This window comes from Panthera tigris, chromosome B4 (genome assembly GCF_018350195.1).
Source record: "Panthera tigris isolate Pti1 chromosome B4, P.tigris_Pti1_mat1.1, whole genome shotgun sequence".
Taxonomy (NCBI): domain Eukaryota; kingdom Metazoa; phylum Chordata; class Mammalia; order Carnivora; family Felidae; genus Panthera; species Panthera tigris.
Genome location: NC_056666.1, coordinates 51805907 through 51833445, shown reverse-complemented (window position 1 = coordinate 51833445; position 27539 = coordinate 51805907). Strand labels below are relative to the sequence as shown.

Genomic DNA, 27539 nt, shown 5'->3' with positions numbered 1-27539 from the left:
TACCACTTAGTTCCAAACTAACATACGTCTATGCTGCAAAAAGTGCATTTTGAAGCTTTAATAGAAAAGATGCCATTTTAAAAATCCTTGCCAGAGATTTTTATGCTCGTCATGAACGAAAAGGAAGTACTGGAAAGGTATAATGTTATATACATTTGTGTTTCTAGTGGAATCCTTATAAAGCAGGGATAAAATTCAGGTCTTGATATAAGACATTCTTAAGATCACAGAACAAACTATTTCCCATCGTGTCTTTGAATTCTCTGTGGCATAGCAGAAGTCCTAACTTTAACAAATGTGATGCCCAGTATTTACCTACTCATACTTCCTGGCTTCTCTGATGTTTTATTTTTTTTTAAAAGATTTTATTTTTTAAAAGATTATTTATTTATTTTGGGAGTGGGGAGCAGGGAGCAGGGAGCAGGGAGCAGGGAGCAGGGAGCAGGGAGCAGGGAGCAGGGAGAGGGAGAGGGAGAGGGAGAGGGAGAGGGAGAGAATCCCAAGCAGGCTCTGCGCTGTCAGCACAGAGCCTAAAGCAGGGCTCAATTTCATGAACCATGAGATCATGACCTAAGTTGAAATCAAGAGTTGGATGCTTACATGCCTGAGTAAACCCCTTAAAGATTTTATTTTTTAGTAATCTCTACACTCAACATAGGGGCCCTAACCTGCAACCCCCCGAGATCAAGAGTCTGCATGCTCCATCCACACTGACTGAGCCAGGCAGCAGCCCTTGTCTGTGCTGGTTTAATGTCTAAGTCTAGACTAGTGGATCTCAACTGGGAGTGATTTTATTTCCCAGGGGACATTTGGAAATGTCTGGTAATATTTTTGAATGTCACAAGTGGGACTGGTATCTTGTGGGTAGAGTCCAGGATGCTGCTAAATGTCTTACAATGCACAGGCAAGATTTCCACAGGAAAAAAGTATGGAGCCCAAAATGCCAATGGTGTGAGGTTATGTAAGCCTATGCTAGACCATCATAGCCTTCTAACAATTAACTCTGCTGAATACGCCACATTTACTATTTCTTTGTGTTTCTGTATTTCTCTAGAGACAACAGAGGCAGCAGGAAATAACAGCAATTGAGAGCACAGGTTCTGGTATCAGGCCACCTAGGCTTAAATCCCAGCTCCCTGACTCATTAGCTAGGTATCTAAATTACTTTAACTTTCCATGCCTCAGTTTCCTTAACTTAGTACCAGTAACTGTATCAAGGTTGGTTATTTTTTTCAGAGTTGCTCTAGGCACCGGGGATAGCAGTGAACAAAACATAAAAATCTTTGCCCTCATGAAACTTACTTTATAGTGGAGACGTTTATGAGGATTAAAAGAGTGAGCGGTATAAACATGGCCTGGGACAGAGTAAGTCCTCCATAAGTGTTGGCTTATATTTATTGTGAACAACAGGACTTTCAGCATGTCATTGTCATTAAATTACTGGTCAGTCAACTGTTTATGTTAAAAGTTTAAAATAGTACCCACCTAGTAGCCCCCTCTCACCCATGGTTTTCCGCTTTCTGTGTTTCAGTTACCCATGGGTCAACTGCAGTGATGACCCTTTTGACCTATCCCCAGAAGGCCACTGGTAGCCTCATGCTGTGTCATAATAGGCATTTTATCATCTCACATCATCAAAAGAACAAGGGTGAGTACAGAACAAAATATTTTGAGATCATATTCATATGACTTTTACTACAGTAGACTATAGTTGTTCTATTTTATTATTAGTTATAGTTGTTAATCTCTTACTGTGCCTAATTTATAAATTAAGCTTTACCATAGGTATGCATGTATAGGAAAAAACATAGTATATATAGGATTTGGTACTATTTGTGCAATCAGGCATCCACTGCTGGGGGTAGGGGGTGTCTTAGAATGTATCCTCTGCAGATAAGGGGCTACTGTACTCAGTATTTACTGTAAAAGAATAAAGTTGTAATCTCTCTTGGTTTTCATGCTTCTGGTAAAGATACCTGCCCTTAATATGTCAAAAAGACAGAGGAGAAAAGTAATTCTAATACAAAAGTTCCAAAGAAAGATTAGCTGTGTTTTTATGCTAGCAAAGGCAGGATGTGAGAAGATTCTTAAATAGTGACAAGCAACACTTAAAAAAGAAAAAAAAAATGGACTCAGCTATTCTGGAGAGTTCAGGACCAAAGAAAATAGGGCATATTCACTAGCTTAATCTGAGGATCATGCTCTATTAGGAGTCCAGATAAAAAGGCTGAATCAATTCCATTTTCAGGAAAATATCAAGAAATTGACAAACAGCAACACAAATTACTTGTTTTCTGGCATTATGCCTTCTTCACTATTTATTACCAGACATGTAATCATTTACTAAACTAGAAGACCGAATGCAAGACCTGCTTATTTAGAGCCTCTATGGAAATACTTCGTTCAATAATAATTTAGTTTTAAAAGATCTTAAGATGAATAAATGAGTGTGTGTAAAACGTTGTGTCTCTATCAGATTATATAAATAACAAATTAAAAAAGACATGTCTGCTGGAGATGGAATATACTTACTACTCTACCTTATTTCTTTTCAAACCTTGTATTTATGAACCAAATAATGCATCATGTAGGTAACTGTACTAGAAAATCTGGGTGAAGCTGTACCATTTTAAGCAGTACTGAGCTTTCTAGCAGCCTACATGAACAGGGAAAGTTGATAAACTACATTACTCCTTATAGCCTCGTTGTGAAAACAGAGCAATTCACTGGGTTTGAGTCAACTCTCAGTGACAGGTGCTTTTATATGAAGAATAATTTAAACTACATGGCAGCACACTGAAGATAGGGGAAGCTGGTATTGTGTCCCTTTCCAGGGTCATTGGAACAAGGCATTTTGTGTTCAGTCCACATTGCTAGTCTTCCCTCAGCAGAACACTTTTAAGGGAAGATGCCAATGACATTGCTAAAGAAATACCTCCCTCCATGCACTAAGTACATGCATAAAATGCACAAAATTGCACATTTCATATACAAACCCCAATAGGGGTTTAGAAAGACAGAGGGGAAAAAAAGATTTAAAAATTAGTTGCTATTGGGTTGTAAAAGTTCTTTATATATTTTGGGTATTAACTCCTTATCAAATATATGATTTGCAAATATTTCCTCTCACCTGGTAGACTGCCATTTTTTAAAATTTTTATTTATTTATTTTTTGAGATATAGAGTGCTTAGGGGAAGTGGGGGCGGAGATTAAGAAAGAGAGGGTGGGGAGAGGGAGAGGGAGAGGGAGAGGGAGAGGGAGAGGGAGAGGGAGAGGGAGAGGGAGAGGGAGAGGGAGAGGGAGAGAGAGAGAGGGAGGGAGAGAGAGAGAGAATATGAATCCTAAGCAGGCTCTGCATCATCAGCTCAGAGCCTGATGCGGGACTCAAACCCACAAACTGTGAGATTGTGACCTGAGCTGAAACCAAAAGTCAGATGCTTGACTGTCTGAGCCACCCAGGCACCCCTGTTATATTGCTTTTTCATTTTGTTGTGCAAATGCTTTTTAGTTTGATTTAGTCCCACTATTTTTGCTTTTGTTGCCAGAATTTTTTTTTAATGTTTTCGCCAACTAACAGCAATGTTCTGGATATTTATTAGTATTGCAATTTTCTCCTATGGGAATACTTATTTGTGTGTGTGTGTGTGTGTGAGTTTCAACGCTTTTGTATCATGCATAATTTCAATGACTGCTTAATACATAAAATCTATTGTTTTTTAAGAAATAAATATCAAAACTGCTATTAACATTGTCAATAACAACCAATATAATTCTTCTGAGTAATAATACATTAGACAAAGTAAGCTTTACTAGTGTTTTATATGTGTAACTGTGGCAATACAGTGAAAATTTATCTACTGTGCACAAAAAATATGTGGTTTTAGAAAACTATTCCACAGAAGAGATTTTGGTTGTCTCTTACTAAACTCAGATGCAAACCCATTTATATGATTTGCTCTGAATCATGTGTTTCCCTTATGGGGAAGAAAGAAGGATTTAATTTAGTATGAGAAAAACAGGGTATCATAGAGGTTTGGCAACAAAGCCAGTACCATGACTTGGATTTTTACAAGGGCTCAACGCATAAAAGGTGCCACATATTCACAATGTTGTTAGAAGGGAGCAAGGTGGAAGAGGTGTGGGAACTACGGAGGCTGTTTATTTCCCAAATTAGTCTGAAAGCTGTAGAGCAAACAGCTCATATGTGTATTTATGACTCTTTTGTTTTTAGTATCCTTCTATTTAACACAAAATGGAGTATTGTACATTCTCAATTTGTCCTTGGTTTCAGTATACTATTAGACAATAACACTCTCCAGATTATTCTAAAATTGAAGAGCTTTTATTGCTAGAAATCATACAGCCTTATCACTTTGAGACTCAAAGAGTCTCAAATTAGGTTCTGAAAACATGTTTGTAGTTGTGACTTAGTTATTAAATTGGTTCTAAGGTAGTTCAGAGAAATTTTAAAAATACTGTTACATGTTAAGTTTGTTAATGTTTTATACAGATAACTATTTTATTTTTCTTTTAATAAAAAGGAGAAAATGTTATGTCGAAATCTGACTACCACAATGACTATGTCTGCAATTTATTTTTAAAATGAAAATATGTTGGCATGGAAAACTGTGCCCACAGTTAAAGGCAATGTTTTAAGAACAAGAGAAACACACTATAAGTGCCCTGCCTTTTCTTGAGACTCAATTCTTGAACCTTATGTGAAGAGATAACCACTGAGTTAGCAGTCTAAAAGAGTGTAATTTTTTTTTTTTTTTGCAAAACATGAAAAGTATATGTTTCCTTTCCCCGCATTTCTTCTAAATGCCATTTGCCTTTAACTTAAGAACTAACTGCTTCCAGACATCCCGCTCAAACCTCAGTGATTCATTTACCCACCATCTCCTTAAGGTCTTAACTCTTTCTCTCCTTTCTCCTCTCATCATTTAGCAAATGGATCATCTCCCATTTCTGGGGGGTTAAAAAGAAAGGATTTCTTAGGTGCGAGTACCTCATTGATCCTCACTCTCAGCAAAAAGTATCAAAATTATCACCTTGATCATCGCTACCACTTGAGCAGGACAGTGAGTGCTGCTCACACACTCAGCTGTCACACCTGTGGTTAAAATGTGACAACCGATCCTCACATAGACCCTCTGAGGTTACTATCTTCACTTTACAAAATGCATACACTGAGGCTCACAGGATTCACAAAGCTGTCAGAAGTCACACAGTGACAAGGCGAGGAAGAGGCAGCCCCAAGGCCTGAGCTGTGTCCTTTTCAGATCCCCAACTTTCAATAGCTGCCCCTGCCTTGAATCTTATCTCAGCCAATGAGACTTTTCAGTTCTGCCCTCCATCTTCTGTGTTTCTGCCCAATGGTACTAAAACACAACACAACATAACACAACACTGTACTTTCCTCAGAGGTCCTTCCCTTTTTCCACAGACCAGTGACACACAGCCTCCTTCGCTGCTCGTCTTGTCTCCTTCTGCCTCACTGCCTGGCATCACCCCAAGACCACATCTATCTGAAGCAGAATAATGAAACCTTCCCAGTTCCAATTTAATTTTAGATTCCCTATCTCTTTTCCATCTTCCTATTCTCTAAGGCTTCAGAATCATTTTCCAGTCTTAGATGCTCAGATAAAATTATCACAGCATAATCATAAACACTGCCTCACATTCCCAATTACAGGTACCAAAGAATTTAAGTACAAATAACTGTAAAACATGGGTTTACAAAAGCACCCAACAGGACCTGAGTATCTTGTTTTTCCCAGTAGGAAAATATGAACACGATGTAATGCTGTAAGTATAAATATGAAAACATTATTATAGGCTAGGAACAATAAAGACAAAAAATTGAAAATATTAGGCTCACATACAAATTCATTTGTTTTACTTCTGGGTTATTTGTAGATAATTTCTAATCCAGCTTTTCAACAAAACCTTAAATAACACCAACATGTTCATTTACAATCTATAAATACTTTTTAACAGATTTAAATAATTTTTGAAGTAACATCAAGAATAATTCAATTAACTCCATGCTAGTTATAGACAAAATGTGTTTATCACATTAAGAATTGCTACATATCCTGAGTGTTATGGCACCATTACCTTTTAGAACACTTGATACAAAACACTTGAATTACAAAACACATTATAGGCAAAAATACCTAAAATAATTTAGGTAATTCTTTCACTTGTAAGTCATCTGAGTGACTCTTAAGGAGCTTTTAAATGGCAAGGTTAAATGGCACTTGATGGTGAGAACAGAAATAGGATTCTTCAAATATACGCACTAATCCACCAAAGTAATTTCCTGTCAAACATTCAAGAATCAGGTGACATTTCTGGCTGTCACCCACACATCACCCTAGAGAACACACAACTAAAGACATCTCCATCACTGCCCTTGTTTAGGCTCTTATCTCCCCAAGAGTCTTTTAACAACATTCAAATTCACCTCATTTTAACTAGGCTCTCTCCTATTTAGAGCATCCTCCTCACTGAGCCTTAAATTCTTTTTTGAACTAAAACCCAAACAACAATAATAAACCCTATGCAATAGGACTTTTAAAAGAAAAAAGTACTTGGTAGCACAAATACACATTACCTGGACCTAACTAAGTTCTCACTAAATAGCAGCTAAACTTGAATGTTCTAGGAGAGATTTCTTGAAAAGTAAAATGATGTCACTTCCTTGCTTTACAAAGTTGCTGGCTCTCTGCTCCTTTTTCTTCTTTTGAAAAAATGTTTATTTCTGAGAGAGACAGAGAGAGTGCATGTGCACGTGTGTGGGAGAGTGCATGCAGGGGTGGGGTAGTGAGAAAGAGGGAGACAGGATCTGAAGCAGACTCTGTGCTGACAGCAGAGAGCCCTACATAGGGCTTGAACCCATGAACTGTGAGATCATGACCTGCACTGAAGCCACACACTTATCTGAGCCACCCAGGAGCTCCTCTCTGCTCTGTCTTAAATACAAAGTACAATGGTTTGTATAGGACTATAATTTAATGAATGAGGAACCTGATAATTTGACCCGAGGTTAAAGTTTACTGTTGAATGACCTATGCAAAAAGCAACTGTAATACCACACATAGGAACAAAAAAATGATCATAGGGTATATTAAAGTAGTTTAATTTTTTTAAAAAATTTTTGAATATTTATTTTTAAGAGAGAGAGAGAGAGAGAGAGAGAGAGAGAGAGAGAGAGAGAGAGAGAGAAAGCATGAGCAGGGGAGGGGCAGAGAAAGAGGGAGACAGAATTTGAAGCAGGTTCTGGGCTCTGAGCTGTCAGCACAGAGCCAGAAGCAGGGCTTGAACTTACAAACTGGGAGATCACAGACCACAAGATCATGACCTGAGCCAAAGTCAGACACTTAACCGGCTGAGCCACCCAGGTGTCCCTATAGTTTAAAAGAATACTTATTTGAAAAATTAGAGTCACTTGTATAAAAAAGTTTTATTTACAGAGTCTAATGGAGTTTTAAAATAAAACTAAGCAGAACTCCAACTCAGAAACATTTCAGTAGTCAGAATATTCTTGGGGTGCCCTGTGTGGCTCAGTCAGTTAGGCATCTGAATCTTGATCTTGACTCAGGTCAGATCTCCCAGTTCGTGAGACTGAGCCCCATGTTGGGCTCAGCACTGACACTGCGACAGTGTGGAGCCCGCTTGGGTATTTTCTCTCTCTCCCCTCTCTGCTCCTCCCCTGCTCTCATGTGTTCTCTCTCTCTCAAAATAAATAAACTTTTTTTTTTTTAACCATTTTATTTTTTTGAGAGAGACAGAGTGTGAGTGGGGGAGGGGTAAAGAGAGAGGCAGACGCAGAATCCGAAGCAGGCTGCAGGCTCCAAGCTGTCAGCACAGAGCCCGATGCAGGGCCTGAACTCATGAACTGTGAGATCGTGACCTGAGCCGAAGTTAGACGCTTAACCTACTGAGCCACCCAGGAGCTCCAATAAACTTAAAAAAAAAAAAAAAAAAGAATATTCTTAGCATTTAAATGCAATAATGTGGCATTCAATGCCATACTCAATATATAAACATAGAATTGCATTAATTCAGACAACTCTACTACTTGCTAATGAATGCTAATTACTAATGTTTTATTGTAACATGCATTAAATAGAAGTTTACTACCATTGGTAAGGAAGCAAACAACAAATTAGAAAAAGTTGAATTTAAGCACTATTTCTTCTATGTGTGGTCATATACCACTTTAAAAAGTTAATCTAACTCTAACCTACACATAAAGAACCACATGATTTCAAAAAAGATCCAGTTATTTTACTGTAGGTGAAGCATTCTTCCCAATAGTCAAACTGACAGAATAGCTCAATTCAAACAGGAAAAAAATCAGTAATTACTGAATTTTACTCTTCTTCACTGCAGTGTTTCATCATTTTAATACAAGAGCTTTATCTGAGCAATCACCTCAAGAACAAAAAGGTAGCTTTTCTTCCAAAACGGCTATATTTTTGTGTAACTTAAATACTTCATTCAATATGACACAGGCACTGGTGACACAGCCTTAATGATAATATAAATAAAGAAACAGGAAGAGTAATATAACCATAATCAAAATATAAAGGGGAGACCAATTAGGGATTGATCTTGCTTAGAAGGGAAAGAGCAGGGAAGATGTCACAGAAATGGGTGCCATCTGAACTGAGCTTCAGGATCAGCAAGAGTAGTCAGTCAGATGTGGTGAGAGTGTAGCACATACTGAAAAGAGGGGATACAGAAATGGGGCAGAAAATCTAGGCTTTGAGTAACAACACACTTACACATAAAACATTTAGCATATACGTTTTGAAGCAATGTATTTCCTCTACTCCTAGGAGCAAATATATTTTTTATAACTCTGAAAAGGTTCAACGCACTTGTGACGCACACAGCACTTAATTAAGGCTCCATTTAGTCAACAAATTATTATCCCTGAGTACCGAGAAATTTCTCACGTACAGATGAGGTGGGATAGAAATCTGACCCAGAATAGCAGGGGTAAGGCTCACTTCCTACAATAGAGATAGATACAATAAGTAGAGCCACCAATGAAATCCAGGGGCCACTGCTGGCTATGGACTTGGCAGGTACTGTACTCCCGAGATACAGTTCCTTCTAACAGAGTACAGGTCATGGTATCCTATTAGTTGGTTTGCTAACTAGTAGGTTTGCACTATCAGAGTGAAAATGAAATCTCTCCAATACAAGGATCAAGGGGGTCTCCTCATTCATTTAACTTGCTTAATCAATTCATTTACTCATAGTCAAATATTTATTAGGCATCGATTATGCGCAAGATTTTGTACTGTATGCCCCTAGAAAACAAAAATACAGTTTAATACTATTAGTAACTTCAAGAATATGATTTCATCTGAGTTTTACTATGCTAAATTTCAAACTTAAAGAATGGCGCAATTGTATTTTTCCATCAGGCTTCAATACTGATGGAAAGAGTTCCTTAAAGCATACCTATTCATTAGAAAACAGACAAGTACTTTATTCTCTACTGCTTTAGATTTCAGTAAAACTTTTATGTCAGTTTCAGGTTATTTCCCCCTGCAGTTCTGCTCATCTTCCCCTGACCCCTCCTTTTTGGCCAGATTTAATTTCCTGTTCATACAAAGAAGTTTAAGTAACTTCCCTTCAACTTTAGTAGCATTTAGGCCAATGACCTCTGATGTCATAACGCCTCAAAAACATCTTTGTTTAATATGTATACTGAATATATTATAATTCATTGTGACTACTGTAACTTTCTGATTAAGTTTAACACACAGGCTATTTTAAAAACATGTTAAAATATTTTAAGTGGATTCAAGATAAAATTTTAAAGGGAATAAAAATATTCATGAGTGCTCCATATACTTAAATTTTCTGGCTTTGGGCAGAATTTTCAGCTTCCAGCTGAAAATCTTGCAACTCAAGGGAAAAACTGTGAATTGTGAATTAAGGCCGTCAAATCAAATAAAATGAACTTGAGACCCTACTTCTGTATTTCTCTGCTTCCAAATATAGAAGTATAATCTACTAGGAGTCATGTATGAGGCAGTTATTGCAAATTCCTCAAGTCTGGTATTTTTGCACATTCACAAATAAAAAGATGACGTAGATAATTTCCTTTCAATACTTACATAATTCACACAAAAATGTGTACAAGGAGTCTTATTCTTTGTTTCAGTAAATTGATGTGAAAATATTTAAAATATTAAGAATTTCCATATTGCTCTTGCTTCAACTAGACTTAAAAAGCAGATGGTGCCTGTTCTTTAAGAGTAAACTTTATTGGAAAATTCTTCTAAAAAAACCTTGAAATCACAAGGCTGCTACTAAACCCGCATAAAAAGAATTATACCAGAAATGGCAAAATGTAAAAAAGTAAAAGACTTTAAAGGCTTCAGTTTTTACTATATAAATAGTATGATATTAAAATATTATTCATCTCCTCACAGTGGATAAGAGAATTATAAGCAAAATAGCTACAGACAAAAAAAGTCTTGCCCAACCTAATCTACTCCTTAAATTAATGGTTTCAAAACAAGTAAATCAATATACATAGTGAAATTCAAAGAAGCATGAATATTGTTAGTAAGAAATAAATCTTTAAAGACATGTTGCCCAGCCTTTATAGCCAATTGCAGTAGTAACTTTGTTTCTTTAAATGCCAAAATACTGTCTATAATAATTTCCTACCATTATATTGCTTTCAAATTTTAGGTTAATGAAGATTCCTGTTTCGAATCACATTACTGAAACAGACCAAATAATTAAAAACTTAAATAAATAGAAGCAGCTTCAACCAACTGTTAATTAGTTTAAGCTAGTATTAATATACATGCTAATAAAAACATTATGTAATGAATACTGTTAACATCTCCACAGGAATTTCTGAGAATTGTTCATTTAGTTCTCTTTAAGGAACAAAAAAATATATACAAGCTTCTCTTCCAAGTAAGTTAAAAAATAGACAAGATAAACTTAAAAATTTTAATGAAAATTATTGGGCTTTAAAGCAACATGCAACCACTACATGTTTATGTAGTTTAAAGTTAAGGACAGACTAAGAGGAAGATTACATTTTAAAATACCCAAGTCACTTGAAAACCTAATGATGTACAGTATTTACATTGTTACAAAAATACAACACTTTGGTTATAGAAATATTTATGTCAATTTTTTACACTAGGCACTGTGCCTGGCACTAGGGCTACAAAGATTATTTACCACAGGATTGTGAGCGGAGAAAAAAGTCCTAACTAATGCTCATTTAGCCATGACTTATTTATTATTAATACATAAAAGTAACAAGAAATACTCACCAGCCTTCATCAAAATCACATTTGTGAACAGACATTCAACTATAGCCAAAAAGGATACGGGAATAAAAATCAGACTCCACTCCTTTTGTCTTTGAGCTGCTCCCAAATGAACACTGTAGGGACGAAGCACTAAGGAAATGCACTGTGGCTGTCAGGCTGGTCTGCCACTCTGCAAGTCTGACACCAGACTGACGTCACGCACCAACATGTCAAATGCAGCCACAAATTCAGGCAGCTTCTCCAGGAGGAAGCTGTTGTGATTATGCATGCCTTCCAGCCATAAGAGTGAAATATGATTTCAATTCTCTTTAAAGTTGACATACATCATAGGGTAAAATATCAGCATATATGGTTACAAACAGCTCTTGAAGAAAACACGCCGTGAGTAATTTTAAATAACCTTAGCTCAAAATAAATAGACATTTCCTGTTAAAACTGTAAGCATACCAATTTAAACGACTCCTCTAAAAACATTTTTTGTTGTTGTTTCCAAAGTTGATACATACTTATTTCAAAAATTCAAGCAATAAAAAGGCATAAAGAAAGCTAAAATTACCTGGTGTTCCACTACCCAAAAATGATAATAGCTGCTTAGATTTATTGATCATTTACTATGTCAATCACTTTATAAACCCATCTGAGCCTCATAACCCAACAATAGAAGTTCTTCATTTTACTAAAGAATGTGAGACCCCAGAATAGTTATGGAACAGTGCTATTAGGCGACAGAGCAGGACTCAAACCCAGATAGAGTGTCTCTACAGCCTATGTATTTGATCACTAAATTATACTATCTAGCAGTCAAGATACCAATTGTTTAAATTCTGGTAGACCAGAGTTTGTATACGTATACAGATTTCAATATAAGAAAATCAAACTACATATGTTGTTTGCAACCTACTTTTTTCATTCAACAATATGCCACGGACAGTTTCCCATGTCAATAAATATACTCTTAACTCTTCCTTTTTTGATGGCTGCCCATCATAATTATGCAAACCTGATTCCTACAGAACACTTTATTATTAATTTTTTATTATTATAAACAGTAATATTAACTGTCCAGACATCTTCGTGTTTTCTTGTGTTTAGCTACACAGGATAATTCTTAGAAGTGGGGCAAACAGGTCAAACTATGTGCGTACTTTCAACATTTACATGTTTCGTCCTCCAAAAAGGGGTAACAATATGTATTTGTATTTCAATGCATTAGGTTTCTCCTTTCCCCACAAACTGGGTATTGACAATTACTTTTCTTCTTTCCGAACCTAATAGAATATACAAACAATCACACAGTTCTAATTGTGTGTGCTTGTGTTTTAACTGCAAGTGAGGTCAAGTCTTTTCTTTGTATGCCCATCCTCACAGGAGGCGGTCCAGCTTCCTGGTCACAAGCACCTGGCCATGGAGTCAGAGAGAGTAGTCAAGCTCTTTTTCTGGGCACAGGCAAATTACTTTGCTTCTCTATGCTTCCATTCCCTTATATAGAAAATACAGATAACAATTTAATCTTCATGGGATTTTTGTGAGAATTATATGAGGAAAATCGTCCCAAGCGACTGGAACAGTGCTTACCACAAAGTAAGTGTTTGTTATCTCATATTTAATGACCGACCATATTTGTTCTGCATTTCATACCCTTCGCCCAAAATGGGGATTTCTTAACGGAGTACATGAACACACCATTTTATAAAACATGTTGTAAATACCTTGTTAGAGTGCTAATGACATAAAAATGTTCAGTGACCTTAGTTGTGAGTTGTCTTACAACTAAATCTAGAGTGTAACGTAATTGGCGCTGAAAACACTCCTTTCATATGAAACTGCTACAGCAAAAATTAAAAATAACATCTCAAGTTGAGAAAACAAAATTGTTTCATCATGTAGCTTGAAATATAGACAAGCAAGCCAACACAGTTTGCTATAACCAGAAGGGTTTGCATATGTTTTAGAAAAGTAGTGATTCACGATCTTTCCCATTTTTTCAAAGTGAAGGTTTTGCTGGTCTCAATTAAATTTAAATTTTTCACACAAAGAAAGAAAACAAAACCCATTCTTGAAAACATCAAAGTCAACCACTTTTCTCACAGTGCTGAAAAGTTCTATAGCCCCTTTTAAATGACACAAATAGTAACAACCTATAAACAAAAAATATATGGAGATTGAAATGTATTAAACTTATAGTCCTACTCCCAAACCAAACAATGTATTATTATTATATAATAAAGCCTTCAACCATTCTCATTATCAGGCTACTTATAACAAAACATCTCTAAAAATGCTGAGAAGAAAGTTTTATATTATTCTAGCAGATTTGGTTTAGATGTATTCATTGTTGTATATGCTATAAAATTATCCTATGCAATGGCAAACATTTCTGTAACATGTTTGTAGAATCACAGTGGCATGGTGGTTCTGCATATGGCTGCCAGGGGGAAAACAATAATAATGCAGCAGCAGAGATCTGTCAAGATTCTGGAAGATTAACAGGAATACTGAGAACTAACAAATCGACCAAGTGTTTGGTTTATGAAGTTGCCAGCACCCTGTGCAATTTCTCTAGAACCTGGGAAGCTTGGCTTCCCCCTGCCCCAATCACAGCTTACAGAAGGACTTCCACAGGGATAAAGAGGGAAAAAGGTCCCTCCTCTTAAGGCCATAACAGCGTAGAACTGACAGTTTAATAGGGAAAAGAGAGCTGTAAACAGATCATTATACCATAACCTGATTTGCAGAGCACAGAAGAGGAAGTGGCTAAATGCCTGGGGGAATCTGGAAAAGGCTTAACAAAGTAAATGACAGCTGGCCAAACTATTTCAAGAGGAGATTTCAGTTAGCGGTAGCAGTAGTTGTAAAAGTACAAATTTAAGATTAATCTAAATTTTACACTGGTGCCTAATTAACAGAGAAACTATTCATTTAAGGGGAAAAAACGCATACCAAAAAGGCAATTCTCCCAAATGCCTTATAAGATTCTGTCCTGCTTTTCCTAAATGTCAGTGATATCTAGTTTGGTTTTCTCAATTCTGCCCAAACCACATTTTAGAAAAGGAAGCTGAGGCAGACTGTGGATATATGTCCCACTACTATGTCAGAGGTAATAAACTTCTTTAAATCAGTAGGAAATCTTAAATCTCAATTAATCCTGACTCCCTTTTCATGTATCTCTATGCTATAGGGCATGACTCATAAAAAGCTACAGAAGAAAGTCCAACAAGAGTTTCCAAAACATTCGCCACCAAATAATGTGTTTCAGTATATTCTTTAGGGATGTTTGTGATAATGACTAAAGATTCAATTGTGAGGACTCTAATTTTTTCATTTAACTTCACTTCTCAGTGGCAATTAAAACTCTTGACTACTCACTTCTTGGAAATGTCACCCTTTATCTTAACTTATGTAACCTGGTTCCCAGCTGATGTGAGAACAAAGGCAAAAGAAAAAAATTAAATTTCCTTACAACTTACAGACCACTCTGACAAGTCCTTGATGTCAATACTTTGCTAAGGGCAAAGGTAACCTTGGCTTAACATTAGCCCGACCTCCAGGATCCTGTAAGTCTCTTTTAACATATAATAATTTCTTTGGAAACTTCCTTTATCTCTAACCACCCCCGCGCCCCCCCCCCCACCTCCCGCTCCAAGATAATGTTAGCAATCATCCTCCAAGCAAATGCCCATTTATATACATCTGAAGGATCTCATGATTAGACAGTAGCAAATGACGATTTCCTCTAAGGTCCTGGAAACCTTACTTCCAAATTCCTTAGGGATTTAACGCGATTCCTAACTCCCTCCCAACTTGAACGTATATACTTGAAAGTATATAATCTGCCACCCCTCACAACCCCAGTGCACCTCTTTCTGCCCCTTGGGTCCTGTCCCCGTGCTTTAATAAAACCACACTTTTTGCAAAGACGCCTCAAGAATTCTTTCTTGACCATTCACTTTCGAACCCCAACATTTTCTTATCACCAGCCTTCACTTTGCAAAACAAGCTTAATTCCAAACGACTCAAACCAGCACACAACTGTCTCCATAATTTGGTGCCAATTTACTCATCACTAACACCCAAAGGAGAAGTCCTCTCAATGGGTGAGAAACAAATCTACTAATCTCTTTTGCACATACTAATAGTGCTAAGTAACAGAAAGTACTCTAATGTTCTATCAGTTGATTACTGATTTTTAGTCAGTAATATAAATATATAGTCAGTATATAATATATACTTACAATATAAATTTTAGTCAGTAATATAAATCTTTCAGATCAGAAAAATACTAGGACATTGAGAAGGCCACAAATGCTTGTTTCTGATGTGTGTTTTTTCCAACACCACTAAGCATTTAACTCAATTCTGACACCGTGTACCTGGAGACATGTTAGAACACACAGGTTAAGGGCTCTGTCCCACAAGACTTACTCCACTTTAGGTAACAATCTTTATTTTGTTTATTTATTTATTTTGAGAGAAAGAGAGAGTGTGAGTGGGGAGAGGGGTCAAGGGAGATGGGGAGAGAATCTTAAGCAGGCTGCACAGAGCCCAACATGGGGCTGGATATCTCATGACCTGAGGAGAAATCAAGAGTCAGATGCTTAACTAACTGAGCCATCCAGGTGCCCCTAGATAACAATTTTTTTTTTTTATGTTTTATTTATTTTGAGAGAGAGATATAAGGAGCAAGTGGGGGAGGAGCAGAGAGAGAGAGGAAGACCAGAATCCTCAATGTGGGGCTCAAACTGACAAACCGTGAGATCATGACCTGAGCTGAAGTGGGATGCTTAACCGGCTGAGCTACCCAGGCGCCCCCCAAATATATTTCTTACATATATCACAGTATTCATATGCAGTTACAAAAAAGTAAAGTAAGAATACCAACAGCCTCCTTTTGCTTTCTCCCAAATTTGCAAATTCATTTATCTTGGCACTATACCATATCTTCATGACTTAAAGAGAAACACCAAAGTGCACTAATTAGAAAAGTACATTAAAATTCGCAAATACGAGGATCTCTCTCAAATATCTTTATTAGCTTCTGTTAAAAGGCAGTAATCAGGTAGAGAGTGAATCAAACTCACAGAAATTAAACACTAACACCCAAAGATAGCCTGACAGAGATCCCAGGCCAACAACTTCTTCTAAACACTAAGTTATCATCATTGAACACTGTGAAAATTAGTAATGGGAATCCTCACTAAAATGGAGTCAGGAGGTTTTGGCACTGGGCACCATGTCCTACTGTTACTAAACCATCTATCATTGCTGCTAACTCAGGATTTGAATGGGTAAGCCCTTGTGCACCGTGTGGCCAACTGCTCTGTTCCGGGGATCCTGAAGAGGCTGAACATATTGAAAGCATAGCTCCTGGCTGGGTTTGCCAACACTGTTGTCGAACAAACTCAAGACAAACCCGTTACAAGAGAAGGCAATAGCTCATAAGATGAGCGTTTGAAAAAGAGAAAGGGAGAAATTTATTTTAGATGCTGGCAGCCAGAGAAGGCGGCAGGCTCAAGCCATAACAACCACCTCTGCTGGCAATATGGACACCTAGATTTTTATAAGGAGAGGTTGGGAGCAGGGGTACATGCAAGAGAGTAGGCAGGGAACCTGTGATCATGGGTGAGAGGTGGCGAGGTCAGTGTGTGTTCTGCCCATGATCATGGGCAGGGAAAGGGTTGGGCTGAGTGGTTTTCTAGGCATTCTGCTGCTATCAGAGCTTTTCTGGCCTGGTGGCTGTAATGCTGTGGTCACTGCAAAATGTCTTCGTCAATGCCTCAAGAAAGTGTGACAAAAACAGAACAATAAGAAAAAAGAACAATGGGTTTCAGAGCATGAGTTGTGAAGTTGCCTTGTCTATTTCTGGTTTCACCTGTTAGGGTCTATAGTTTAAGCAAGAGGGCTCACTGACACTACCACTCCTGGTCAATTGCATACCCAACAGAAACAGATGGACTTGGCCTTGCAAGTAGACACTACTCTACTACTTCAGTGGAGGAAGAGAGTCTTTCTTTATCTCCCTCCACTAACCCCAACAGCTCAGCCAATGAAAAGCTACTATACTTCCTACTCCTAGGTTGTTCCAATGGACTTTAGTTTATAACACTCTTCCCAACAAAGCATACCTCTCCTTTGTTGCCTGGTTTTTCTGCAGCTTGTTTGTCCTAGATTGCAATTTTTTTTTAAATTCCAAAATAAACCCATTTTTTTTTTTACTGGTAAAATAACTGGCAGCTTTTATTTTTAAGGTTAACAACACTGACATTAGCAGTTTTAGATATTCTCAACTTACTACCCAAGAAAAGGCCAAGCGTTGTTCTATGTTATCATCTTGGTTTTCTATTAGAGCTAAAATTTCACAACACAGCAAATTCGGAAAAAGTGGAAGAGCCAAATGATTTAAGAATCAAATTAATCCATAAACACCTGCTTAGGAAGGGACCAATTATAATGAAAGTCCTTTGTACCACTAGGATCTTCTTCCCCAGGGAGTGGTAGCTATTAAAATATACTTGCTAACAGGACTCAGCCTTCTAATTTGAAAATGTCCAGTTCTTAGGTCATCAATTAACAAGTTTGGTCCTTGAAAGCCAGTTTAATAAGATGATGACTTAGCCATTTTATACTCCCTTTTATTTCATCTAATCCTTTCTAAATTCTTTCCACTTTTTGCGTGAGATTGATAGCCACAGTTCCTCCTTTGCATGAGACTGATAGCCACAGTTCCTCCTTCTGAACTGTCATAACTTGTGTACCTCATCAGTTTATAGGATTTAGGTCCAGCTCAAATGTTGCATCCTGAGAAGTTTCCCTCAATCTCCCTCACTCGGATAGCGCCAGTACGTATCTGGAACAATTAGCATAACCAGTAAAATATTCAAACATGCATATTTACATCTCAAAGAATATGCCAATAGGGGTGTATATAAACTATTTTGCACAATAAACAGAAAGTGTATAATTATGGAGAGTAGACTGACTCTAGTAAGTTCATTTATATAAGCAAATACAAACCAAAGTGAAAGAATTTAAAAGGCAACAATGATAGGGCCATTAAAACTGATCATCTTTCTTCCCTTTTCCTATTATCACGTGACATATCAACTTCTCAGCTAAAAGTGAGATGTCTGGTTATATTTATATCTCCTTTGAATATGTGAACTCATCTCTGAAGACAATTTCACTTGATAGGAAAAAAAAAAAACTGGATTTTGAGTGGTGAATTTAATGGGCTCTGGAATCTTTAACTACATTTTCACCTTAACCATTACAATTCTAGAAAAATTCCAAGTCAAAGTATATGTGTGCAAGAAACAAATGATGCTAACTTTCAATTTACTAATTTTGTACTTAAGTGTGCAATGGTAACTAATAGGAAATTGGAAGTACTTGTGTTTTATGAAAAATAATCTGAAATTCTAGCACAATAAAGAAATTCAGACTTAGGAACATGTTGATGACTATGAAATAAAGATCAACAACCAAGTTATAGGAGCAAGAAAATAAATATAAATTTAGCTAAGCTCTAGCTTCCTTGCCTAGGTTCTATTTCAACTCTGGATGAATACACATTTTTGAATGATAGTTTGTAACTTATATTCTATCTACATATCTATTGATTTTCATTCTGAAAGAAATTTTAAAATCTAACTGGTTTTCTACAGAGCCTGATTTACTAACAAAGCATCTATTATCCAAGTAACTAAGTCAATTCTACACTTGAACCATCTGCTTAGAAGACAGCCTGTTTTTGATGAAAGAATAAAATCAAACATATGACAATGTTACCAGTTTCATTATCATAAAAAGATAGTCTCAAAGAAACTATAATGGTTTTGTGAAAATAGAGGAAATTTCATTTAAAATGTCAGGAAGCCCTGAAGGGGGAGCTCTCATGCACTACCACTCACATCCCCAATAGGAGGAAGCTTACTTAAAAAAATTTTCTTTTAATGTTTTATTTATTGTGGCTTAGAAATTTTTCTTTTAATGTTTTATTTATTTTTGAGAGAGAGAGAGACAGAGTGTGAGCAGGGAGGGGTAGAGAGAGAGGAAGACACAGAATCTGAAGTAGAATTCAGACTCTTAGCTGTTAGCACAGAGCCCGATGCAGGGATTGAACCCACATACAGTGAGATAATGACCTCAGCCAAAGTCAGGCTTAACTGACTGAGCCACCCAAGTGCCCAGGAAGAAGCTGACTTTACATGCCCCAGCAGTGCAAAGAATTTCTCCTTGCCCATCAACAGCTCAGCCAATGAGAAACTGCCACACTCAGCCAGTGAGAAGTTGTCACCACCCAGAACTCTTCAGCCCCTCCTGGCTGCCTCCTTTCTTTCATAAAAGCAAGCCCTTCTCTGTTCTCCACACTTGCCTATGGTTTGCCATACTCAGCTTGTCCTGAATTATAATCTTCTGCTACTCCCGAATAAACTCATTTTGCTGGTAAAATAGCTGGCTCTTTTGTTTTTTGTTTTTTTACAGTCAACAGCTGCTTTTGTGTGTTGGCTTGACTTGCCCAATAAGAAACTCATGCTTACTCTCTTGAAAGAAGGCAAGAAAACATGCATGTTTTTTTAAAAGTTTTACTACCATGGAACATGACAGAATACATTGTGGAGACTCATGATCCAGACATAGCCTTGGGAACTAAGAGATACTTTTATATCTACAACTAACTCAATGAAAGTAACTGACTTCATTAGTTGTCCCTTTGTCAGGAGATTACATTGAAAAAGGACTTTACCTCCATTTTGACCTCAGTCTGTACTTTCTAACTGATTAAGTTCTTCTTATCTTTGAACTCCGGCACAAGACCCAATGTGCAAAGCATCTTGTGATGGGAACTGAAACCAGCCCCTCAAGCATTAACTGCCCTGACAACCAACAAGACCCCACATGACTGATCTGAAGACCATGGTCGACTTGACCTTTACTGCCCAGCTGTATATGTACCCACTGACCTTTGTTCCATACTTCCCATATATAAACTGAGAAGTATTTTCAGCACTTCAGAGGCAGTCTTTGAGACATCAGTGCACTGTCTTCCTGGTGTTGGCCTCATTGAAATAAATTCCTCTCCTGTTTCGCCACCATAGGTCTCTGTGCCTTTGGATTTTGTCAGTGGCAAATGACCAAACCTGCTTTATTTGGGGTCCCTGGAGCCAGGTGCTCTTCCTGCACCCTTGAGCCCCAGTTACAACATAACAAACACAATCAGGTGGTCTTATGGCAACAACCCCAACCAAGACCATTTGCTTATCAAGGCCAAGTTTTATTGAGGTGTGAGCATTTCCCCTTAAGACCAAAAACAAAACTGGTTTTAACTTGCCAAACTTCTACACTTACATTTCAGGCACAAGAGAGATAATTTCTTTTTATCTCTCTGTTTATCTACCTATCTATCCATCTATCTTAAGAAAGACAGAGTGTGCGTAAGCAGGAGGGGCAGATGAGGAAAGAGAATCTTAAGCAGGCTCCAACAAGGAGCCTGACATGGGGCTCAATCCCATGACCCTGGGATCATGACCTGAGCTGAAATCAAGAGTCAGACACTCAACTGTCTGAGTCACCCAGATGCCCAAATTTCTTTGTTTTTTTTTTTTTTAATTTTTTATTTATTTTTATTTTTTTATGTTTATTTATTTTTGAGACAGAGAGAGACAGAGCATGAACGGGGGAGGGTCAGAGAGAGGGAGACACAGAATCTGAAACAGGCTCCAGGCTCCGAGCGGTCAGCACAGAGCCCGACGCGGGGCTCGAACTCACGGACCGCGAGATCATGACCTGAGCCGAAGTCGGACGCTCAACCGACAGAGCCACCCAGGCACCCCATGTTTTTAAATCTCATTTGTACAAATTCCTTGGCTCACAAGATTTTTCTTTTCTTTTATTTTTTTTTTTTATTTTTTATTTTTTTAAACTTTTAACGTTTATTTACTTTTGAGACAGAGAGAGACAGAGCATGAATGGGGGAGGGGCAGAGAGAGAGAGAGAGAGAGAGAGAGAGAGAGAGAGAGAGAGACACAGAATCGGAAGCAGGCTCCAGGCTCTGAGCCATCAGCCCAGAGCCCAAAGCGGGGCTCGAACTCATGGACCGCGAGATCGTGACCTGAGCTGAAGTCGGACGCTCAACCGACTGAGCCACCCAGGCGCCCCAAGATTTTTCTTTTAGATGAAAATATTTTATTTTGGAAGTTTACTGGAAATGTTACACATTTGCTATCTAGTGTTAAAGAGAAAAATCAAGCAAACAAACCTGGGTTGAGATTTAATCTCCTTGGCTACTGTTAATACATTTTTAAATTCAGTCAACAAATATTTATTGAGGATAGTGTTTCTTTTGTAGAAACACTAGATCCTGTGAGAAAATTAAAAAAAGAAATGAAATGTACAAACTAGTTATGGGTAAATAAGTACATAATTAAAATACAAGTAAGAATATGAGATGCTATAACATAAATGAATTCTGGAACCAGAAAGCCTAAGTCGCAATTTTGGATCAGGCCTTAGGAAAACTACTGTACTTCTACGTGCCTCAGTTATCTCTAAAATGGGTATAACAATAGTATATTCTTTATAGAATTTTTATGAGGATTAAATGAATTCAAACATTAAAGCCCTTACAACAGTATTTGATACATAGAGTATTATGTTTATTAAATATATATATTTATATTTATATATATAAATTATATATATATATAAAAGTATAATTAAATAACAACTATCATTGTTCTGAAAGACATGTGGACCAAAAAAGCTGAGGTAAGTGAAATGGCCTGTCAGCATGAACCCAATAAAGATGGGTAGGATCTGGAAAACATAAATTAGGAAGGTCATGGTGAAAAAATATTGGGGTAAAAATGAGATGACTAGTTTGACTTGGTTATAATGCAGTGGTTTAGAAAGGTAGGTTGGGAACAGGGTTGAAGGTTGTGAACATTAGACAGAATAGCCTGGGTGTCATCTGACAGGCCATGGAGAGCGACTAAAGAGAGAAGGGTTATGACCAAAGGAGATTTACCAGCAAAGTTTTATAAGTGACATAGAGGGCTAGTGAGTTTTCACAAATGCCATTGAGAAACTTGATTTTCCTTTACAGCAGTTTTGCTTACATATAAAGTAAGACTTATACTAACAACCTCATCACTACCAATGAAAGCACTAAAGCTGGGATATAAACAGGCTTCCACTATCTGGAAATGAACTGAATGAGTAAGCAAACGAATATGAAAGAAAATGAGATTTGATACTAACTTGAAAACAGGTTTGACTCAGCTCATATTATCGTTTAGATTTTTTTTAAAAACGTTTTTTATTTTGAGATAAAAGAGAGAAAGCGTGTGTGCTCGCAGGGGCATAGACAAAGGGAGAGAGAGAATCCCAAGCAGGCTTTGTGCTAACAGCATGAGCCCGATGTGGAGCTTGAACTCATGAACTGTGAGATCACGACCTGAACCGAATTCAAGAGTTGGATACTTAACCGACTGAGTCACCCAGACACCTCGGGATTATGAGTAAAAAGTTGCCAATGAACTCAACACGGCCAACCTTTGCCAACTGCTGATGGTACACACTGGTCACTGCCACACACTGCCCACTCTCCCTTTCCTGCTCAGTCTCAGTCAGGGTAGCAAGGCATCCAACTAAAGCATTCTGTTTCCGGGCTTCTCTTGCGATTAGGTGTTAATGAGGTGTGCCCACTGAGATATAAAGAAGAATGTCTTATGGAACCCCTGGAAAGGATGCTTAGAGGAAGCTGACCCAGCTAGGAAATGCTTTTGCTCTTCTGATCTTTTTCTTTTTGGACATAAGGACGGCCACTGTGGTCCATGAAGTAATCTTGACAAAAGAAGTCTCATGTTAGGATGGTGAAACAGGAAGACAGAAAGGTCTAGGGCCCCGATTTCAATCTTAAAAGGCCTGTCTCTGAGATTGCTCTACTGGAGAAGATAAACTACTCTGTGTTTAAACTGCTCTCCGGTCACTCTCGTCAGAGCCTAACAGATTTCCCAGCAAACAGTGCTAGTTACTCAATGTTGTTAGTTGAACTAACTACAACTAAGTTACTGTAACCACAATGTGCCTAAATTCAGGGATGTATGTCACTCATTCACACTCACTAGACTATTATAAGCAGTCATTCAAGAGAGGGTCCTCCAGGGTGACAAAGCTCTGGGGACGGGGTCTGAGACCTGCAGGCAGACACTGTTCTAGCTCTGGGGAGGAAGCAGGTCTGAGATAATGAGCCAAATAGCAGTGAGAAGCAGCAAACATCCTGCACAGTTAAGGGTCACTGCTTCTAACCCTTACTGCCACTCCCCAGCCCAGCTGCACCCACGCCTTCTATAGTGTCAGTATATAAGCCACTTAATTTATCTTTTTGCCTAAAAGTGTGAGTTTGATTTCTATAACAAAAGAGTCCTGAGTAAGACAATATATTCAGGGAAAAGTGGATTATTAGGTACACAACAGAAAAGGAATAAAACAAAAAATCCCTTTTCTCTAATTATAAAATATTAGAAATTATGTATCTACATAAAGCTGCACTAAATAAATGGTGCAGAGAGAACAAAGAACAAATTCAAGAACAGTGCTTTCATGCACATTACATATCCTTGACGGTCAACATTTTAGTATTAATTTAGCTGCTGAAATGTGAAATTCAAGCACTTTCTTATTACCAGCAAATAAAAGTAGCAGTACTTAGAGTTCCAAAGCATTGAGAAATTTAGACATTTGCCCTAGGGTCAGTGGTTACTAAACTCAAAAACTGGCTGCCTAAGAATCATGGGAGAACTGGTTTAAAATACACATTACTAAGCCAAACCTCAGGAGATTCTGATTCAGCAGGTTTGGTTTGGGCATTATATTCTAAGCCACAAAACTACTTTCAGGCAAAAATAGGCTTGAGTAGCTGATAGGTATATGTGAACAAAACTAGTGAATATTTCTACTTGTTTTTTTTCCTCAGATAAACCCCACCTTTATTTATAATTTATATGATGAACTACATAGTTACCTCAAATGTAAATGTGAAGAGTTTAAATGTCTTACCTGTTTTCTACCTATACAATTCCAGAGTTTCACATGTAAAAACTATAAAGTATAGGAGCAGTTTTTTCACATTTTAACAAAATACTTCTCATCTTTTCTTTGGTAGGAGTTAGGATGCTTTCAGCACCAGAATGCCCAATTAAAAAAACGGCTCAAATAATGAAGAATTTAGTATCTCACATGATAAGAGGGCAGTCTCTGGTCTAATTCAGAGACTCAATAATGCCTCCGTGATTCTCTTACTTCTTCTCTGTCATGGGTCCACAATTGCCACTGCGGCTCCAAGCATCATGTTCTTACAGTAAAAAAAGGAAACAACTTCCTATCTTAGATGCTCCCCCCCCCTTTTTTAAAGAAAATGAAGAAAACTTTCACATTAGTTCTTCAGCCTACACCAATCACTGGCATGGGGGATAGGAGTAACTCCCTAAGAATAATTATTATTTATACTCTAAGGCTTAGGAAGCTAACCTTTCCAAAGCACACGGAAGAAAAAACCCTTAGAACAAAACCTGGACTCTTTCCAAAAGGAAGAAGGTTGGAGGGAAGTGTGGAGAGCAACAGCAGTTTGTTAGGCACCAACAATGATCCACCGCATTCTGTCACAAACTAATAAACCATATTTAAAACAATCAAAATGTAATTTAGCATGGAGATACCAGTTCAGTGCATTAAACAACTGGAAAACATTAACAATGAACAACAAAAGGAAGATTAAGCTGCCAAAACTTTGAATCCTGCACAACAGAAAAAGAAACAAAAGATGTACCTAACTGGAAACTTGAAGGATATAACCCACTTCCTTATGCAGTATAATTACTGTCAGTCAAGGGGCGCCTGAGAGGCTCAGTCAGTTGAGTGTCTGTGAGCGCCTGACTTTGACTCAGGTCATGATCTCACTGTTCATGAGTTCGAGCCCCACATCAGGCTCTGTGCTGACGGCTCAGAGCCTGGAGCCTGCTTCTGTGTCTCCCTCTCTCTCTGCCTCTCCCCTGCTCGCCCTCTGTCTCTCTTTCTCAAAAATAAATAAACATTAAAAAAAAATTACTGTCAATTAAAAAGCATCTTGCAAATTACTATTCAGGAATGTTCTCCTACTGTAATCTGTGTATCCATTACTCTCTGATTTCTAAATCAGCTAAATATTTCAAAAGTGTCACATATTAGATGTAAAAGACAAAACAAGGAATAGGTATTTTAATTTAAATAGCAAATTCAGTTTTTAAACACTGTTTCTTAAAAATTCTGTTCGGATGTCAGAGGATCAATGGCATAACAAAATAACACCAACTTTAGAAATGGACCATTTTCATAGGCCTCCTTTGAAAATCTTCATGAAACCATAGACACTAATGTTATCCAAAAATAAAAAAATCCTGATTGTTCAGAATTTAATCTGGAAACCCCAGAGTCAGTTCAGGATCCCAGCATAAATATTCAGTGTTGGCAATAATGTAAAATAGCACAGCCGCTATAAAAAATAGTTTAGAGGGGCGCCTGGGTGGCTCAGTCGGTTAAGCGTCCGACTTCGGCTCAGGTCACGATCTCACAGTCTGAGAGTTCGAGCCCGCGTCGGGCTCTGGGCTGATGGCTCAGAGCCTGGAGCCTGCTTCCGATTCTGTGTCTCCCTCTCTCTCTGCCCGTCCCCCATTCATGCTCTGTCTCTCTCTGTCTCAAAAAAAAAAAAAAAAAAAAAAAATAGTTTAGAGATCCCTCATAAAGTTGAACACAGAATTACTACATGACCTAGCAATTGAACTCTTAGGTATATATCCTAAAGAACTGAAAATAGGTATTCAAACAATATTTGTAGACAAACATTGCTAGGAGCACTATTCACAATAGCCACAAGGCAGAAACAACCCAAATGTGCACCACCGGGTGAATGAGTAAACAAAATGTAGCATGTACATACAATTTATTCAGCCATTGAAAAAAAGTATTCATAGATGCTACCAACATAGATGAACTTCAAAACCATTATGCTAGTGGAAGAAGGCAGACACAAAAGGTCATATACTGATATGATTCTTTTTATAAGAAATACTCAAAACAGGTAAATCCACAGTAACAGAAAGCAGATTAGTGGTTGCCAGGGGCTGAGGGGAAGGGGGAAATGGGGAGTGAGAGCTGATAGGGCACAGGGTTTGCTTTTGTGGTGATGAAACTATTTTGGAACTAGACAGAGGTAATGGTTGCCCACCACTGTGAATGTACTAAATGCTACTGAATTATACACCTTAAAATGGCTAATTTTACGCTCTATGAGCTTTATAACAATTAAAAAAATAACTGATGTATCTGTAATATGAATTATGTACAGATCTGAAGGAAGATGTGTGTTGGAATTTAACCAAGGCTGGTCAACAGTATTCCAACTTGCTTTAATACAGTATAGTATTATACAATTCTTCTGATTGGATATAATCTGGGATCCTCATTCCACCCAGCATTCTAAGATTTAAAATGGGAGACTACAATACTGAAGTTCAGATTAACTCCCACACTACAAATGGGATTGCCCACACAGCCAGTTCAGGAGCAGGATAAGTCAAAGGGCATTCTGATTTAAATCATAAATGAAAGAGACCCTAATTGTTTACGGTTATGGGGATCCTTGGGGAGTTCCTTGGTAGTTTATAGTTTAGGACCCTCTGACACCACCTTATAAGGCTGTTTTGCTTCTCATGAGAAGGATGGAGTAAACAGGTTGTTTACCACTGCTGTTTTAAAGTAAGGGTCTACAAGGATCAGAGTGGTCCTTCCCAGAAGGCAGATGATACAGTATAAAGTAACAAGGGAAAAGAAGAACACTTGCAATTTCATTTTAAAAGTCACAAATTCTATTTTTAAAACTCAATATTGGTCTACAAATTTTATTTGTTTGCAAATGTTTTGGATGTGATAAGAAAGGCCTGCACTGGCCCAGAATTTCTGCCCTGAGAAAACGAACAAAAGGAGTTGCGTACTTCCAAGGGAACTGGCTGGGGCTTTGGGGCAGGCACCAGGCACCCCTGCATCATCTCTCCACAAAGATGGAGCAAACACATGTAGTTCTGGGGCCCTGCAATACTTAGATACTGCAATTCTCACCCTTAGGGAAGCAGACGGGATTGGTAGTACAGGCGGTAGTAGCTAGGCATTTCATATTG

The 27539-nt window shown here is 37.7% G+C and overlaps 1 protein-coding gene across 8 annotated transcripts in view; it reads right to left on the bottom strand.

The window, feature by feature from the left end:
* PLEKHA5 (pleckstrin homology domain containing A5) overlaps nucleotides 1–27539 on the bottom strand; it is a 237608-nt gene that overhangs the window by 104064 nt on the left and 106005 nt on the right. Inside the window, exon 1 of one of the 8 annotated variants that reach the window (XM_042991851.1) lies at nucleotides 1486–1537. The exons of the other annotated variants lie outside the window; for them this stretch is intronic. The gene's annotated coding sequence lies outside the window, so the exon portion shown is untranslated. Of the gene's footprint in view, nucleotides 1–1485; nucleotides 1538–27539 lie in introns of those variants that run through there. 8 annotated transcript variants of the gene reach the window in all.